Below are 16,113 nucleotides of genomic sequence, written 5' to 3' on the forward strand. Positions count from 1 at the left end.
GGGTGGTACGAGGTCGGGGGCAAACTTTCCTCCACGCTAGGTCCCGCGGCTAAGTAGGGCCTGACCAGCCATTACTGTGGTGTCAGTGGTGTGACCCGCAAGAAGTAACATTAATGACTGCTCAGCTGGGCGCCGAACTTTACAGTTTACAAGGCACCCTGCCATCTGGGCAGGCCTAGTTCCCCACCTCCTCCCTGGACTGGGCCCAGCCTCACCTTGCCAGGCGCCATCGCCCCCTTTTCTCGGCACTGGAGCCCTGGCCCTGAGCTCCAGCCTGTCCCCCACTAGCATGGACCCCAGGCCACAGGACGGCCCAGGCTAAGCTGCCTTCACCCTCCAGGGCTCTGCCCAGGCAGCCAGAAGGGCACAGAGCTGGGGGGTAGGGGACACCCCCGCCCCCACGTGGGAATGGGGACCAGCCGCTGCCTGAGAACCAGGAACTTGGTCTGAGAGAAGACATCTCTGTTGGAGGGACAGCAGTCTCCTCTCGTGGCCCCGCCCAGCAGGAAGGGGGCCAAGGGGGGCCCAGAAAGCAGGAAGGGATCCCCAGAAGATGCAAGGTGTGCAGTGACCAGCTAGAGGGTCCCCCCCCGTCGGGCTAGAGATGACCTCTCGGGGTGAGGTGAGACCTCAGGGAGAAGGCAGAAGTACCAGCGGCCCCGTGGTGAGCAATCATCCCCCTTTACCCTCTTACGCAGTCAGGACGGCAGAGAACCCTGTGTGTGGAGCGAACGTCTCCCTGACCCTTGCCAACCTTCCTTCGCAGCACAGAGGGGGCAGGAGCACTGGGCTTAAGGCCGACAGAGGCAGGGAACAGCAGGGGCTGGGATTCAGTCCTGCACTGGGGCTGTCATCTTTGTTCTCACGGGTATTGCTGATTTAGAGCGAGCGATCCTGAGTCTATCTACAGTTGTGAAAAACGGCCTCCTTTTAGTATAAGTGTAAGCAAAACAGGGGAGGAACTTTTTAAAATCTATTAACTATAATGTAAAGGCACAGGAGGTGGGGGCAATCCAGCAGAAAATGTGATGGCATTGTGCTAACGGTCGCTTGAGCACAAGCGGAAGCCAACACGCTCTGGCTTTTTTTTTTTTTTTCCCAAGAAAGGGCACAAGACCCCCTATGCAGTGCCCATGTTCGGACAACATTTGAATTCATCTGCTCTGAGGATATGCTGGGGAACAGATGAGGGACCCAGGAGCTCGGCCAGCACTGAACCCCCAGGAGGATGGCTAATCTCTGAGCTCATGAGGACTCGGAAAGTTGACATGGAAACCAGAGTGAAGCATGGTGGTCTTGAAAGAGAGCATGTGTGCGTGTGCGTGTTTACAGGTGCCTGTGTGTGTTTCAGGTCAAGGAGGGTACCGTGTGGTTGTGCACGTGTGTCAAGACCATTGTGGGGAGACTCTAAGAACAGAATTTTCTGGAGCGCCAAAAGCTCACTTGGTGATCACAGACACAGCTGGATGAGAGACCCAGGCTGAGGCAGGAAGAACTCTGGGAGGCTTATCAACAATGGGTGAGCCCGGAGCACAAGGCCCAGGGCCAGCCCTGATGCAGACGACGGCATCTCAGTGATCACGGAGAAGGGGGGCATGACCCTTGACAGAACCGAGCTAACACGTGTTAACTAAGCACTGCATACGTGCCAAGAGCCGTGCTGGGCGCTTTCCACAGGCCCCTCCTATGCCGGCACCACCACCAGGCCCATGTTACAGATGGAGAAGCCAAGGCCCCCATCATCTGGGCCCAGGCAGGTGCTTCCCTGGCCTGGCGGGGTCCTCACCCCACCATCACCCAGCCCCTCAGAACCCTCTTCCCACGCTTCAGGCCATTCCTGGGCACCAAATGACAGCAGAACCAGGAGGACTGTCCCCAATGCGCAGATGAGGAAACTGAGGCCCTGGGAGGTGAGATGGCCTGAGGCCAGCAGGGTCTGCTTGAAGACAAAAGCCTCCCGTGGCCGCAGGCGGCCATCCACTCCCGGGCACATGGGTGCCTGCGGCCCCCACCCTCTTGGCCATGCGGAGGCTCTTGACGCTCCCCCCACCCCCCGGCCGCACCCGCGCCCCCAGCAGGCAGGCGGCACCACTTCCTCACCAACACTGACCCGGGCGGGGTCGCCGTGGCCGCCCACATTATAGCTCCCCCCCCTCCCCCCCGCCGAAGAGCCAGGCTCCCCACCCTCGAGGAAGGAAATAACCTTTCCCCAAACCAGCACTTTCTTTGCAATAATCTCCATATATGAGAAGACAGAGGCGTTTTTGCAATGTTTCCAAATTCCAACAACCCTGAGGACAATGGGGCAAAATGACGCATGGCTTGACCCCAGATGGGCCCCAGGAAGGGACCGGCCCAAAGGAGAGGAATTAGTGGTGCGTGCGTGCCACAGTACCCCGTAGTCCAGGGGCGGCCAGCCCGGGGCAGGACCTCGAGGTGGACAGACCTAGCTCCCGCCCAGCCCCTCCTCCTCACTTGCTGTGCAGCTGCAGCCAGGCCCACCCCTCTGAGCCTGCTTCCCTGCCGTCACCCGCTCAGGCCTCCTGCCTGCCGGCTTGCCCCTCCACTCCCCACCCCCCACACCTGGGCTGCCAGAGGGCCCCTCCAGCACTCTGCCCATGCCCCTCCCCTGCTCAGAAACACCCCGAGGCTGCCCATCTGCCACCCTCAGGGCAGGACATGAGGTCCTCCACGTCTGGTCCAGTGCACGAGGCCAGCCTTACTTCCCGCCTCCTCCAATCCTCCTTCCACTGTCCACCCCTCAACCTTCACATCACAGCGCCAGTATCACCCCCTCCAGGGAGCCCTCCCTGACCATGCCTAGGCTCCCAGAGCCTCTGTGCTCTCCTCCAGGACAGCCGTGACTGAAGCATTTCAGAACTGCCTACATAGGTCTCTGGGGCCCTGGGGATGGCCAGGGAGGGACCATGGGCCGGCCCACACCAGACACTATTGTGAGTGCTGTGTGCAAGGAGAGGGGCCAAGGCCCCTGATGTGGAAGGAACCCCGAGTCCAGCCAGCCTCTCCCAGCTGCTCCCACACAACCCCTGCCCAGGGTTGCCCACCCTCAAGGAGGGAGGCTGCAACTCCACTCCCACTGCCCCACAAGGCCCGGATCGAGGCCCCAGGCTGCTGCCACCCTCCAGCCTGCTCCCCTCCCAGCAGCTGTGGTGGGGAGTGGGGGGATCCCGGAAATCCCAGGAAGACCTCACCCCTCCCCGAACTGAATCCTCACCACACCCAAGATAAAACTGAAAGCCCTCCTGTACCCCCAGATCTGACCACCTTCCTTGCTCACAGGGGTCCTGTCCTCCAGCTGCTCCAGGTCATTTGCACGTGCTGTGCCCTCTGCCTGAGTGTCCGTACTCCACGGGCCTCCTCTGATGCCCTACCTAAAGCAGCCCCACCCACACCCTGGTCTCAGCCAGCTCCATCTGCTTTTTAGCCCAGGCGCGCACGGCCAGCTCTGACGTTACGGTGAGCATCCGTCTGCATCTCCCCACAGAAAGCAAGCTCTGTGGGGGCAGCGGAGGTCGTATTGGTACTGCTTTATCCCAAGAACAGTGACCAGCACCCTGTAGGTATCACTTACTTCCTCCTTCCAACAACCCTAAGAGAGGGGTTACGACACCCATTTGACAGATGAGGAAACTGAGGCTCAGAAAAGGTCACTGGCCCGAAGGAAGCAGGGCCTGTGAGTGGCAGAGGTGGGATCTGAGCCTGGCAGGTGTCCAAAGCGGGGACTTCCCTGTGCCCAGCTGCCACCTGCACAGACCCCCGGGGGTCTGGATCTGCCGCTAAGCTCTGGTCCGGCTGGCAGGCAGACTGTGGAAACAGGCTGAGGATGGGATGCTAAGTGCTGTGGTGCCCACCCCAGGAAAAGCCAGCAGTCAAATCAGCAGAAGGAAACACCCACAGGAAAAGGGGGAAGACAAAAAGGGGGCATTTTTTCTTTTGTCCGATTGCCAAACTTTGCAAAATGTGACTTTGTTCCCATCTAATTTTAATCACAGTGGAAACCTTTGTATACCACGCCAGGAAGAAGTCAGTCTGTTCAACAACAAGGTCGGTAAAGGGAACTTAAAACCCATCCTTAAACACTGCACTTAAAACTCACAAATGAACAGTCACCCACCAACTGCCCAACTGCTTTTGAATTTAATGTAACATTTGAACAGGCAATATAGTGGTACGGCTTAAAATCCAGAAAATATAAGAAGGCACACAATGGGAGTGTCACCTCACCTTGTGCCCTTGTCCCCACCTGCACACGCCCTCCAGGTAACCACAGGTAACCACCGCAACTCGCCCCAGTGCTTCCTCTCAGTGCTTGCCTATGAGCCTATAAGCAAACGTGGATTTACGTCTTATTTGACACGAGGCAGCGTATTTTACACACCACTGAGCACCCTGTTTTCCTCTCTCAACAGATCCAGAAGATCAGAGCCTCCTCATTTTTTACAGCTGCATAATATCCCATTGTACGGCTGCACCAACATCTGTTTGACCAGCACATATCACCCTGGATCTCAAGCGTCTGTCCACAGCCCTGCTTCCCCACCTACCTGTGGCTTCTCAAGGGTGAGATCTGCCCTCCGGCACAGGGCCCGGGACGGGGCCTCCACACTCCTGCCAACATCCTCACTGCGGAGGCCCACAACCTCTAGATCCTGCAGCTAGGGAGGGTGTCTTAAAATGGGAATCAGATCTCATTGCTCCCTGGAGAGAAACTTCTCTTAGCTTTCAAATGTCTTGCCCCACCCCTCTCCTCCTCCCCCCTCCCCTCCCCCACCCGCTCCAGCCCCCTCCCTTCCTGTCCCTCGCACACACCAAGCCAGGCCCCACCGAAAGTCCTTTCTTTGCACCAGCTGTACCCTCTGCCCACACCCTCCCATCTCAGCTCAGAGATCCCCTTCCCAGAGGGCCCTGCCCTCCTGCCTGGATTGGGTTGCCCACTTCAAGCTGGAACTACATCCCAGGGCAGGGCCTTCAGTTGGTGGGGAGGCAGGTGCTCAGAGCTCAAGAAGCCAGAGAGGGGGGGCTTCCCTGGTGGCGCAGTGGTTGAGAATCTGCCTGCTAATGCAGGGAACACGGGTTCGAGCCCTGGTCTGGGAGGATCCCACATGCCGAGGAGCGGCTAGGCCCGTGGGCCACGACTGCTGAGCCTGCGCGTCTGGAGCCTGTGCTCCGCAACAAGAGAGGCCGCGATAGTGAGAGGCCCGCGCACCGCCATGAAGAGTGGCCCCCGCTCGCCGCAACTAGAGAAAGCCCTCGCACAGAAACGAAGACCCAACACAGCCAAAAATAAATAAATAAATAAATAAATAATTCTGCTAAAAAAAAAAAAACCTTCCACCTTCCCCCACCTCTGCCCTGCTCATCTTAATCTCAACCAGCATCAGCTCTTTCCAGACAAGAATCTTTAAAAAAAAAAAGAAGCCAGAGAGGGGATACACCACCTACCTCCTAGGCAACAGACCCCCGGCTCCCATCCCCAACACCCACTTCAGTACTGTGAGCCCCAGAAAGCGGTCAGACAGCACCCACTTTACAGAAAGGAAGACTGAGGCTCACTGATGGGAGGGAGAGGCCCTCTGCACCACCTGTGCGGCCAGGCCCAGCACCTTCCTCCCCAGCAGGAACGAAAACCTCCAGGAGGTACACGAATGAGGCCAGGGGCTGCCCACCATCCCCAAGTCCCATGTGCCGCCGATAGGGTTGGTCCTCGTTCAGTCAGTCAACAAACTTCCAGGAGGCCCACACATCGCAGGGACATTCAGATCCCATGAATTCAGCCGCATACACGTGGTAAACAGAGAGAGCAGAGAGTCACAGGAACCAGGACTTAAAATAATTCAGCAGCTGCCCCACCCCACGCCACCCAGCGAGAGGCCACCAAGGAGCACAAGCGGGAGCTGGGCCTGTCCCTCGGCCCGAGTCCCACCCTGCAGAGCGCCTCCTCCACCAAGGCCAGCCAGGGAGTGAAGGAAAAAATGCTCCCACCCACAGCCCCACGTGCAAGGCAAACACAGAATTCTGACGCCCAACAGGACACACCGTGGTCCTCCTGAGGCCCTGCAGGGACTTGGGGTCTTCACCACAGTGGTCTTGAGGCCACAGTCACTCGAAAGCAGAGCAGGAAAGTGTGCTGGGCTTTCGGGCCGATCAAATGGAACCGTAGTGGTCCTCTAGGTCATGTGAGACTGTCATCTTAGGCCCTGAATTGAGCTCCACCTTGACCCCTGCTGAGAAGGCAGCTTCACTGCCCTCAGTCCTTCCACAAGCGTTTATTAAGCACCTACTGCCTGTCAGGTGTGAACGTGGTTTGGGGAATTTGCCCAGGGTCAATGAGACCAAGTCCCTCCCCTCGTGGACTGAAAGGCTGGCAAAGAGCTTGGTTTTAGAGTCAGAAAAACCTAGGTTGAAATCCCAGCTGCGTCCTTTGTTTGCTGGGAGACCCTTCCTGGGCCTCAGTCTCCCCATCTTTCAAAAGAGGTAAGACTGCGACCTTGCAGGATCATGGATGGGATCTGGGGAGAAAAGCGAAGGACGAGGCCTGGCTCTGAGATCCCTGCCTCCCTCCCACAGGGACCCCAGCCCCCATCCCCAGAGCCCAGCAGAAAGTGCCAGCCACCGTCACAAAGAGGCCCTGTGGTCCAGGTCCCCTCATGGCTCCCACCACTAAGGCCATACAAGGCTCACTCAAGGCTTCCCCAGCCATGGGCGAGGAGACTACCCTAGGTCCACTTTGGGGTGGGCACTGCTGCAAAAACAGCCCAGTTTACACAGCAGGCACAGCCAACACAGAGGTCTACGCAGGCCGGGTGGGAAATGTGGCCAAATGGTCTCCTGCCCCAGCCCAGGGGCAGAAGAAAAGCAGCACTAGCCAAGGGCACCTCACAGGGATGTGGGTCCTGAGCTCCAGACCTTGTGATTTTTCAGAAGACGGAAATCCGGACTTTTATGTGAAAGCTGCCAATTTGTGAAAGCTGCCAATTTGTGAATGCTGGCAGCTAATTAACTTTTTAAAAATAATAACAACATGGTAAGAGCCAAACAAAACATGCACAGCCAGCTGCGGTAGGGGCTGGCAAGTTTGCGCCTGCAGGAGGTAACAGCCTTTGACTTCATCCCTCCCCTGCCCACTCCTCTTAACACGGGTGGGCGCTGGACGCAAGAGGGGAGGGTGGGGGCAGTAGTTCCCAGGCCCTCCCTTTCTCCTGGTGGGGATGGTCACCCCCATTTGCACGTGGGGAAGGTGAGGCTCAGAGCCCCAGTGATTCGGCCACAAACACGTGCCAGGACCAGGCATCAGGGCTTGCTCGGGCAGGGCCCTGGACCGGCACCTTTACTCAAGGGGCTCTGGATGATGACCACCCCCCAAATTTTCTTTCCATTTCTGGCCTGTCACGGCGACACCTGCTGGCTCGGACCCGCCCAAGTGGTGGTCACAAACCGAGGTGGGGTGAGACCTTGTGACAGCAAAGGGAGGGAGGGCACCCCTGCAGGGAGAGTGGGAAGGGGGAGAGAATGCAGGGGGGCAGGGGTTGAGGAGGAATGGGGAGGTCCCCGGAGTTGGGCCCACCCCTGCCTACTGAGCCCCCTGCCTGTGCGCCCCACACCCTAAGGGAGCCTCAGCCCAGAGCCTCCCCCAGCCCGACTCGGGGCCCACCCGGCTCAGGACGGCACGGAGGACTGTGCCCGCCCAGGGGGGAGGGCCGGGGTCCGCTGGACTCTGAAGTTGTTGGCGTGTACGACTCTGTGTGCACGATTCACGGTGGGGGGGTGAGGGGGTCTGTTTGCCGCCCCAGTGATGTGAGAGACACGTGTGTGACACATGAGAGACATATGTGTGTGTGACAGACACGCGTGTGTGTTAACGAGGCACACGCGTTTCACAGACGGCGGGCTGATAGAGGCGTGCGTGTCTGGGAGACGCCCGTGTGCCAGGCACGTGTGTGTGAAGCCTGCGTGCGCAACAGCGACGTGTGAGAGATGAGTGTGAGGGGCCGGGCGTGCGTGAGAGCGAAAGGGTCTGGACGGGGGATGCGGGACGGAGACGCGGGGCCGCCCCGCGGAGCCTGAGGAACTTCTGCCGCCTGCGATGGGCGAACGCGAGGGGGAGGAGAGCGCGCGGCGGCGGCGGTGCCCGACCGAGGGCCCAGTTCCCTACCGGGACGGTGACCCGGGCTCGGGACTTGCCGGGGGGGGGGGGGGGGCGCGGAAGAGGGAGGGGGCGGCGGGACCCGGGCGGGTGGGGGCCCTCCGCCACCTCGCGCCCCGCCGGGCGCCGGCCAGGGTGTCGCATCTGCCCGCCGGGGCGCCGTCCCCACGGCCGGCCCGGGGGCGTGGAGCCCGCGGCGCGGGCCGAGGTCCGCGTGCACTCACCGCGCTGCGCTCCGCTCGTCCCGCCGCGGGCGCTTCTGTCCGCTAGTCCGTCCGCCCCGCCGTCGGCGCGCCTAGAGCTCGGGAGTCCCGCGGCGGCGCGGGGCGGCGCGAGGCGGGGCGGGGCGGGTCGAGGGGCGGGCTGAGCCGGCGCCGGGCCCCCTGCCCGCCCTGCCCCCTCCACCTCCGGGGCGGGGTCTCAGCCGCGGCCGGGGAGGGGGCCGAGCCGGCGCCGACGCTCCTCGCCCAGCCGCGCACCCGGGGCCGGACGTGGCCGCGCCGCGCGTGCGCCCCGAGCCCCGCGCCCCCGTGGCGCGCCCCCCTCGCCGCACCCCCTCGTCGCCCCGTCTAAACGCGGAGCCCCAGCCCCCGCCCTGCTGCCCTCAGCGTTCTTTGGCCCGGAACCTCAGCCAGCCTGGGCCTCAGTGTCCCCGCCGGGAAGATGGGCCCGGCCACGTTGGGAGGGCCTGAGGGGCTTAGGAGTAACACTGGCCTGAGGGAATCCCAGCTTGGCCGCCTCCCATCCCCTTGCTGCCTGCCCGGGGGACTCCCACACCCCTCCCCCAGACCCCGGCCTGCTGGCACCGGGTCCCAGCCTCCAGCCTAGGTTTGTCCTTTCCTTAACCTCCACATCTGCCTGTGGCCACTGTGTGACCTCAACCAAGGCCCTTGACCTCTCTGAGCCCAGCCTCCTCATCTCTTGGGCATATTAACCCTGGGCTGTTGGTGGGGAGCCATGGAGAACCCCATGTTGTGCCCTCGGCACAGGGCCCAACAGGCAGTGAACACTCCAGGCTCTCAGCTCAAAACGTTAAGTACCATAACTCTCACCCCCCAGAGCAGAGGCAGGATGGGTCATCGTCGGGTCCCCACTCACCAGGTTTGGCAGCCTTGGAGCCTGTGCCTGGTAAGAGGACCTACAGGGAACAGGCTACCTCCCAGATGCTTTCTGCAGGCCAAGGGCTCAGAACCCCATCCCAAAACCCACACAACCAAAATCAGGCACTGCCAGACCAGGGCAAACATTTGGCACCAGAGCAGACCCGGTGAAAGGGGGACTGACCCCAAACCCACTGGGCCCTGCAAGCCTGGACTCTGGCACAGGGACCCACACCCTGGTCCCTTCCCCACCACCATCTTAGGGTCCCAAGAGAGTCGGGATCCCAGGACTCTGTCCTTCCATCTCTGTCTCTCTCTTTGCCACCTTCTGTCTCTCCTTGATGTAGTAAAATTCACATAGTGTAAAATTCACCATTGAAAGTGTACAATTCAGGGGCATTTAGAGCACTCACAACTTTTTCTCTTGTTATCTCTTAGCCACTCCGTCTTGATCTCTCTTTGCTGCTGTGAATCGACATCTCTTTGTAGCTCTCGGTGTCCGCTTCAGATGGCCCATGTCTCCCTGTCTCTCTGGAGCGTCTCACTCTTCACCCACCCTGTCTCTCCTGCTCTGTGTCTCCCTCTGGGTCTCCATCTCAGTTTTGACGGCAGTCTGTCTCTCTGTCTTACTCTGTCCTTGGTCTCTGCATTTCCCTCCGACTCTGTCCTTAGTCTCTGTGTCTCCCGCAGTCCTGGGGCCACATTCTCCAGGACCTGAGGCCTAGCCCAGGACCTCTGGGAGCCCCTTCCATCCCTGCCAGGAGACACATGGCCCAGCGGCTGCCACCTCACATAAGAGCAGCAGCCGTGGGCCCAGAGTGTGCCCCACCCCCATGCCGGGGGCCTCCGGAGCCCAGGACTGGGGTGAGGCAGTGAAGAGCAAAAGCAAAGAGAGGGGAAGCCACCTGCCTGGGGTCACACAGCTGGGAGGTGGTGAAGCCACAAAGTGCCCAGGGGCTCAGACAGGGCTGGCCGCGGAGGAGCCACGATGAGACGGAGGGGCAAAGCCTGCACTGAGAGCCTGGGGCCAGGCTACCCCGGCTTTCTGTGTAACTGTGCCAGGCCCTTCCTCTCCGGGCCCTTTTCCCCACTGGAGCTTGTTCTCCCTCGGGGCGTCTGCACTTGCTGTTCCCTCTGCCTGGAATGCCCTTCCCCCAGGTCCCCATGGCTGGCTCATCCTTGATTAGATACAGGTGCAATGTCACCACCCCAGAGAGCCCTCCCTGAGACCCCAGCAGAGATAGCAACTGCCCCTCCCTCGGTCACTCTCTCCCCTCTCTACTCCTCAGAGTACTTGTCACTAGCGGCCTTTTTAAAATTCATTTATAAGTGACTGTAGGTAAGATAGCCTGGCAAGAACTCCACCACCACGCACCAGCTGTGTGACCTTGGGCAAGTTGCTTGACTTCCCTGGGTCTTGATTGCCTCAACTGTAAAATGAGCTGAATGACATCAGGGCCAATCTGGTGGGATTGTTGGGAAGATTAACTGAACTGAAATCCAAGAGTACTTTGAACAGGGCTTGGCCCCAGGGGCGAGCTCAGTAAGCATCTGATGACTGAGTGAGTGGTAGATTGAATCCTTCCTCCTGTCATGACTTGTGGAAGGCACCAGGCTTTGCCTCACGTGAGCCTGGGCAACTCTCTGCCCTCCAGTGCGCTCCCTTCCTGCCCCAGGTGTCCAAGCCGAGATTTGGCCTCACCTTCCAGCCCGCCCCCAAGGCCTGGCCAGCTTTCCAGGAGAGAAAGTGGAGATACTTCCCTGTTATCTGAGCTGGAGATGCACCAAGGCAGCCGCCCCCTCGGAGCCCTGCCAGAGCTGTTATCGCAGATGGAGTGCACATCACCCACCAGGAATTTGGGGCCGGGGGCCTGGCCAAGACACGGTTGGAGGGAGTTCCGGGCCGATAAGGCCAAGACAGAATGCTCAGGGTGGGCAGCCGGGTTACATCGGTGACATCTCGGCAGCCTCCCGGGCATCGAGGCGCCAGGGCTGGCGGGTGCGGGGCCCGCCTGCACCCCCAGCCAGCCCGGGTGGAGCGGAGGAGGCCCGCCGGGCTTCCTGGGTCTGCATCCTCGCTGGGTAGCCAGGAGGAGGTCACTGTGCCTCTTCCGGCATCTGAGAAATGAGACTGACAATAATAATAACCCACACGACAGTAGCGTAGGGTTTAGACGCATGGGCTCTGTAGCCAAATGGTTGGTTTAAAGCCACGTGCCCCTGTGTGATGTTCACGGCGGCTTTAGCCCTCTGCCCTCAGTGGACTCATCTATAAAATATTTCCTGTCTCCTATGATTGTTTTGGAGATGCTTAGAGCGGGTCTGGCAGGTGATGAGCCCTCAGTTAAATGTCTGTTGTTCCTAATGGCACACGACCTAGACCAACTTGAGCCAGCGTGGAGCCCCCATCTCCCTGCACACCTGGGTGCCGGCAGCATGGGGGCAGCTAGCTCCTTGAATGGTGGGCCTGACCTCCCTGCCGGGACTTGGCCTGCTGCTGCTTCTGGGGGCCAAGGGGCCCCCCTTTGTCCGGGGGTGAGCTCTGCACTGGGCCGGCTCCATCATCGCTCTGGCCACACATTCAGCATCCGACGTAGCCGCCATGGCTGGGCAGCACGGAAAGTGAGTGTCTGGGCCCAGCCAGACTCGAGAATATTCCATAACTACGGGACAGATTTTCAGAGTGGATGGGCAGTGATTTTCAGACAGAGGTGCTCCTCACCCAGGGGTGGCACTGCCTGTCAGACTTCTGCCCAACAAGCCCCAGGGCAGCACCACCCAGACCTCAGCTGTAGGACAAGTCCGTCTTCTAGAATCACCCGGGGGCATCTACACCCGACTCCAGAACAGGTCAAGCTGAGTCTCCAGAGGATGCAGCTGGGCATCAGTATTTTTTAAGCCCCAGTTGCCTGGAGCTGCTGCCAAGTGTGGAAAGCCCCGCCTCCCTCTACCCTTCTTCCAACTGTGTCCCTCCCACCTGGAGCCCACGATGCCTCGTGCCAGGCCCTGGCATCCCCTGCTCAGACGGCCCTGAGTCCCAGGGTCTGTGCTGGCCCTGCCCCCAGGTGTGGGCCGCAGTAGACACGCCCCAGGCCCAAGGGGTGGCCGAGGGCAACAGCTGGCAGGTGGCGTGAATGGAGCTCAGATCTGTGGGCACACAGGCAGTCCTGGGAACGCAATTCAGGTCCTCTCTGGTCTGGACTCCACCCACCTCTCCAGCCTCTTCGCCCACCCCACGCACGCTCCTGTCCGTAGCCCCGGCCTCCTGCTTTTCAACCCAATGAAAAGCTGATCGTGCACTGAAAACGTCCCCACCTCCTGGCCCTCCCATCCCCTGTGGATGCTGGGCTACCCGGGGCAGACATGACCAGCCATCCCCCACTCTTCGTGTAAGAAACACAACTACAGAAACGTGACACAGACCCACGGCTGCCTGGCTAAAGACTACATTCCCAGCCTCTCCAGCACCCAGGTAGGACAGTGAAAATGTGAACCACTGAATGGGAGCAAAAGTGGTGTGGCCCCTCCCTCCCTTTCTGCTTCCTGCTGGCTGAAGCGACGGCCCGGGGTGGGCACGGAGCTGCAGCACCGCCTCGACTACCAGGTGGAAGTCACACTTGGGTGGAAGGCATCCCTGAGCATCATGGAGCCACTGTACCTGGCCCGGACCTTCACCTAAAAGAGAAAGGAGCTCTCAAATGCAGTAAGCTCTGAGTCTGTAAGGCCTGAAGCCAGCCCACCCCTTTCAGTTCCAGGGGCCACTAAATTCCCTTTGGGGCTTCAGCCAATCTAAATTGGTCTTTTATTACTTGCACCCAAGAGCCTTGGCTAATAGCCTGAGTTTCACTGTGGCGACATTACCTACCGGCATTTCCCAGGCCCACTTTGGACGCCGGGTTAGTTAGCCACCAGGATCCCTTTGGATCCCTGAGCCATCAGGGATCAGTTTTTTATGATCCCCAAGGATGCTTTGCCTGAAATAAAAGAAAAATAAACTCATCATACACTTTAATAGACACCCTACACTGATTAATTCATTCAATCCTCAAAACAATCCTAGAGGGACTAGATATTATTACCCCCATCTCACAGACAAAGAAACTGAGGCTCGGTGGCATAGCTAGGGCCCCAGCCCAGAGCAGTCTGACTCGAGTTCACACGCTCTCCCTGCCCTTCCCGAGGCAGGAGGGAAGCACCTTGCAGTCAGGCAGTGGGTTCCCCATCCCCAAGGGTATGAACAGGGACCGGGCGCCCCCCTGGCAGAGTGGCTGGAGGGGCTGATGCACGTGGAGTCGGGTATGCAGAGAGAGGAGGTGGGGGAAGCCATTACAATTTTTCTCTCACTCACACTTTCCCAAGCTGTCTGCTCATTCCAGGAAAGCTGCCCAGCCTAACGCCTCCCTTCTGGGAATGGTCAGCCCCTACCTCCTGTGGCCTAGCTCATTCGTGACTCACCCCCGCCCATCCCTCCGCTTGGTGTGATGAAATTTCTGGCACTTCTGAAAAGTTCTGGCCACCCTAGACAAGACTTGGCCCAGCCTTGCAATCAGGCCAGCTCTCCTGGCAGGGGGGAGAGCAAGGAGGCCAGGGGCACTCCGTTCAGGGGCTGGGACCTCCCTAGCGGGCTGGAAAACTAGGCTGAAGGGTCTCAGAGCCGTTTCCCTACTGGAGCAGCCCAGAGACGGGAGGCCTGGTCCCAGCAGGTTTCTTGCTTACTCCAAGCCTCAGTTTTCCCATCTGTGAAATGGGAGAGGCTGACTCTGATTTTAATAAACAAGTTAGGAAACACACATAATAAAACATTCAGCACCAGCAAATCCACCTTCACAAGAGAACCTCTTCCAACCTCTTTTGTTTTATACATATAAGTAGTTGCACGAATGAATGTATATATGTATACCCACGATCAAATTCTAATGAACACTTTTTCTGCTACATTTTTATATGATATATTGCGGCCATTTTCTACAACAAAACATGTATCTACACAATCACTGTCAAGAGCTGCCCAGTATTCCACTATCTGCTATAACCACAGTTGATCTGATCCTCCACTGATCATTTCCAATTTTTTTATCATGAAAAATGATTTGAAGAATATTCTTGAATCTGTATCTTGGGACATTTGTCCACCTCACAGAAGTTGCAAGGTCGAAGGGTGTGTACATTTGTAAATGCTTATGATATGTCTGCCAGGGGAAGATGTTGTCCTGTTGTTTGAAGCTGATTGCCTTTGTAAATGTTTACCAGCCATTTGTGTGTCTTCTGAGAACTCCATGTACATGTCCTTCATTCACTTTCATTCTTGAGGCGTTCATCTTAATAATTTTTAAGACTTCTCTGTATAGTAGTAGTGCTGGCCCTTTGTCTACCAAGTACATACAGCAGACACCTCTGTTTTAACTTTGTTTCTGTATATATATATTTTTTACATGTAGAACTTGTAAAGTTTGATGTAGAAAAACTTTCCAGTATTTTCCTTTGTGCTTAGAAAGGCTTTCTCCATTCTAAGATAGACGTAGTAAGCTACCTATGTTTTCTTCCAGCTCTTTTTTTGTTCATTCATTCATCCATCCTTCATTCATTGTTACCCTTTAATCTAACCCCAAGTCCTCTGGTTACCCGGGTCCACAGAGTTGGTGGCTGGACCCTTAGCACAATGCCTTGTTAAGGGACAGGAATTTCCGATAATTCCTGGAAGCCTCCCCTTCTAGGAATGTGGGGAGGGGAAACACATCTCTAAATAATGAACCTTGGCCTCTGAGGCTCCAAATGACCTCCAGTTACCTGACAGGGCTCCACCCGACCAGTCCTTGGGTGCCAAGGAGTTTAGGGTAATGACGCTCGTGGCGGCCATGGGAACGCATCACTCAGATCTCCCGCTCTAAGCAGAGCGGGTGACCGCCCACCCCCTCCATCTGAGCTGCCCCCCAGCCAGCAACGGAGCACAGTGGCTACAAATGCAGGATCACTCCAGCAAGACCCAGTATCCCCCCAGCAGCAAAGTGGCTGAGGGCCCCCTCGTCCTGGCTGAAGCTTTCTGGAATAATGGTAAAGACTAAAATAGTCATGGTGTCATACACTTTATGAAGCTCTGGTACGACCATGTCTCTTGCAGCCCTCTCCACCACACCGCTGAGACTCAGAGCTGAGCTTGGGTCCAAATCCAGGCTCTCTCTGTCCCACCAGGCAGCTTGTGTGAGCCCCGTGCTCACTCCCACCCCAGGGTCCCAAGCCCTTCAATCTAGGCCTCCCAGTCCAGAGCCACGGCCCAGCAGGCTCTGTGTTTCCTGATCCAACTCTGAGACCCCTGGGCCGCACTTGGCCATAGCGATGCCAGGGGACAGGGCCCAGAACACCCTTCCCTGAGTGGACGAGCCTGGATCCTCCTGCCCCAGCTGAACCTGGAAGAAGGAGCCAGAAACTGGGCTATTAGGTGTGGAGAGAAAAGTCTTCCTCGCACAGAGAGGCGACTCCTTCTTGGGTTCCGGCCCTGCCCTCTGGTAACTGCAGACCTCCCTGCTCCCCCTCAGTCAGAGCCCCAAGGCGACTATTTTCCACACTGACCAAGGCCAGCACCCTGTGGCCCACTCAGCCTGTCCCCCTCCCAAGGCTGGGCCAGAGGCTGAGCTCAGGACCCCGGGGCTCTCTGTGCAGCCTAGAGAGAAGTTTCACCTTCCACGTTCCAACCTTTAGACCTCAGGCGATGTGACCCAGGCTGGAAGTAGTTATTTCGGGTGACTGTTGAACTGCCCATACACACGGCCCGCAGTGCCCCTCGGCTGCCGGCTGAGCACACAAAGCTGAGGACTCCTTTGAAGGAAGGGCTGTGGAAGGACAGGATTTGAC

At 58.4% G+C, this 16,113-nt stretch overlaps 1 protein-coding gene across 3 annotated transcripts in view; it reads right to left on the minus strand.

Annotated features, from left to right (window-relative positions):
* The window catches only part of FBLN2 (fibulin 2), a 105,916-nt gene that overhangs the window by 67,513 nt on the left and 22,290 nt on the right, over positions 1–16,113 (minus strand). For 2 of the 3 annotated variants that reach the window (XM_059940468.1, XM_059940466.1), the window contains exon 1: positions 8,389–8,495. The exons of the other annotated variant lie outside the window; for it this stretch is intronic. The gene's annotated coding sequence lies outside the window, so the exon portion shown is untranslated. Of the gene's footprint in view, positions 1–8,388; positions 8,496–16,113 lie in introns of those variants that run through there. 3 annotated transcript variants of the gene reach the window in all.

This window comes from Balaenoptera ricei, chromosome 11 (assembly GCF_028023285.1).
Source record: "Balaenoptera ricei isolate mBalRic1 chromosome 11, mBalRic1.hap2, whole genome shotgun sequence".
Classification (NCBI taxonomy): Eukaryota; Metazoa; Chordata; class Mammalia; order Artiodactyla; family Balaenopteridae; genus Balaenoptera; species Balaenoptera ricei.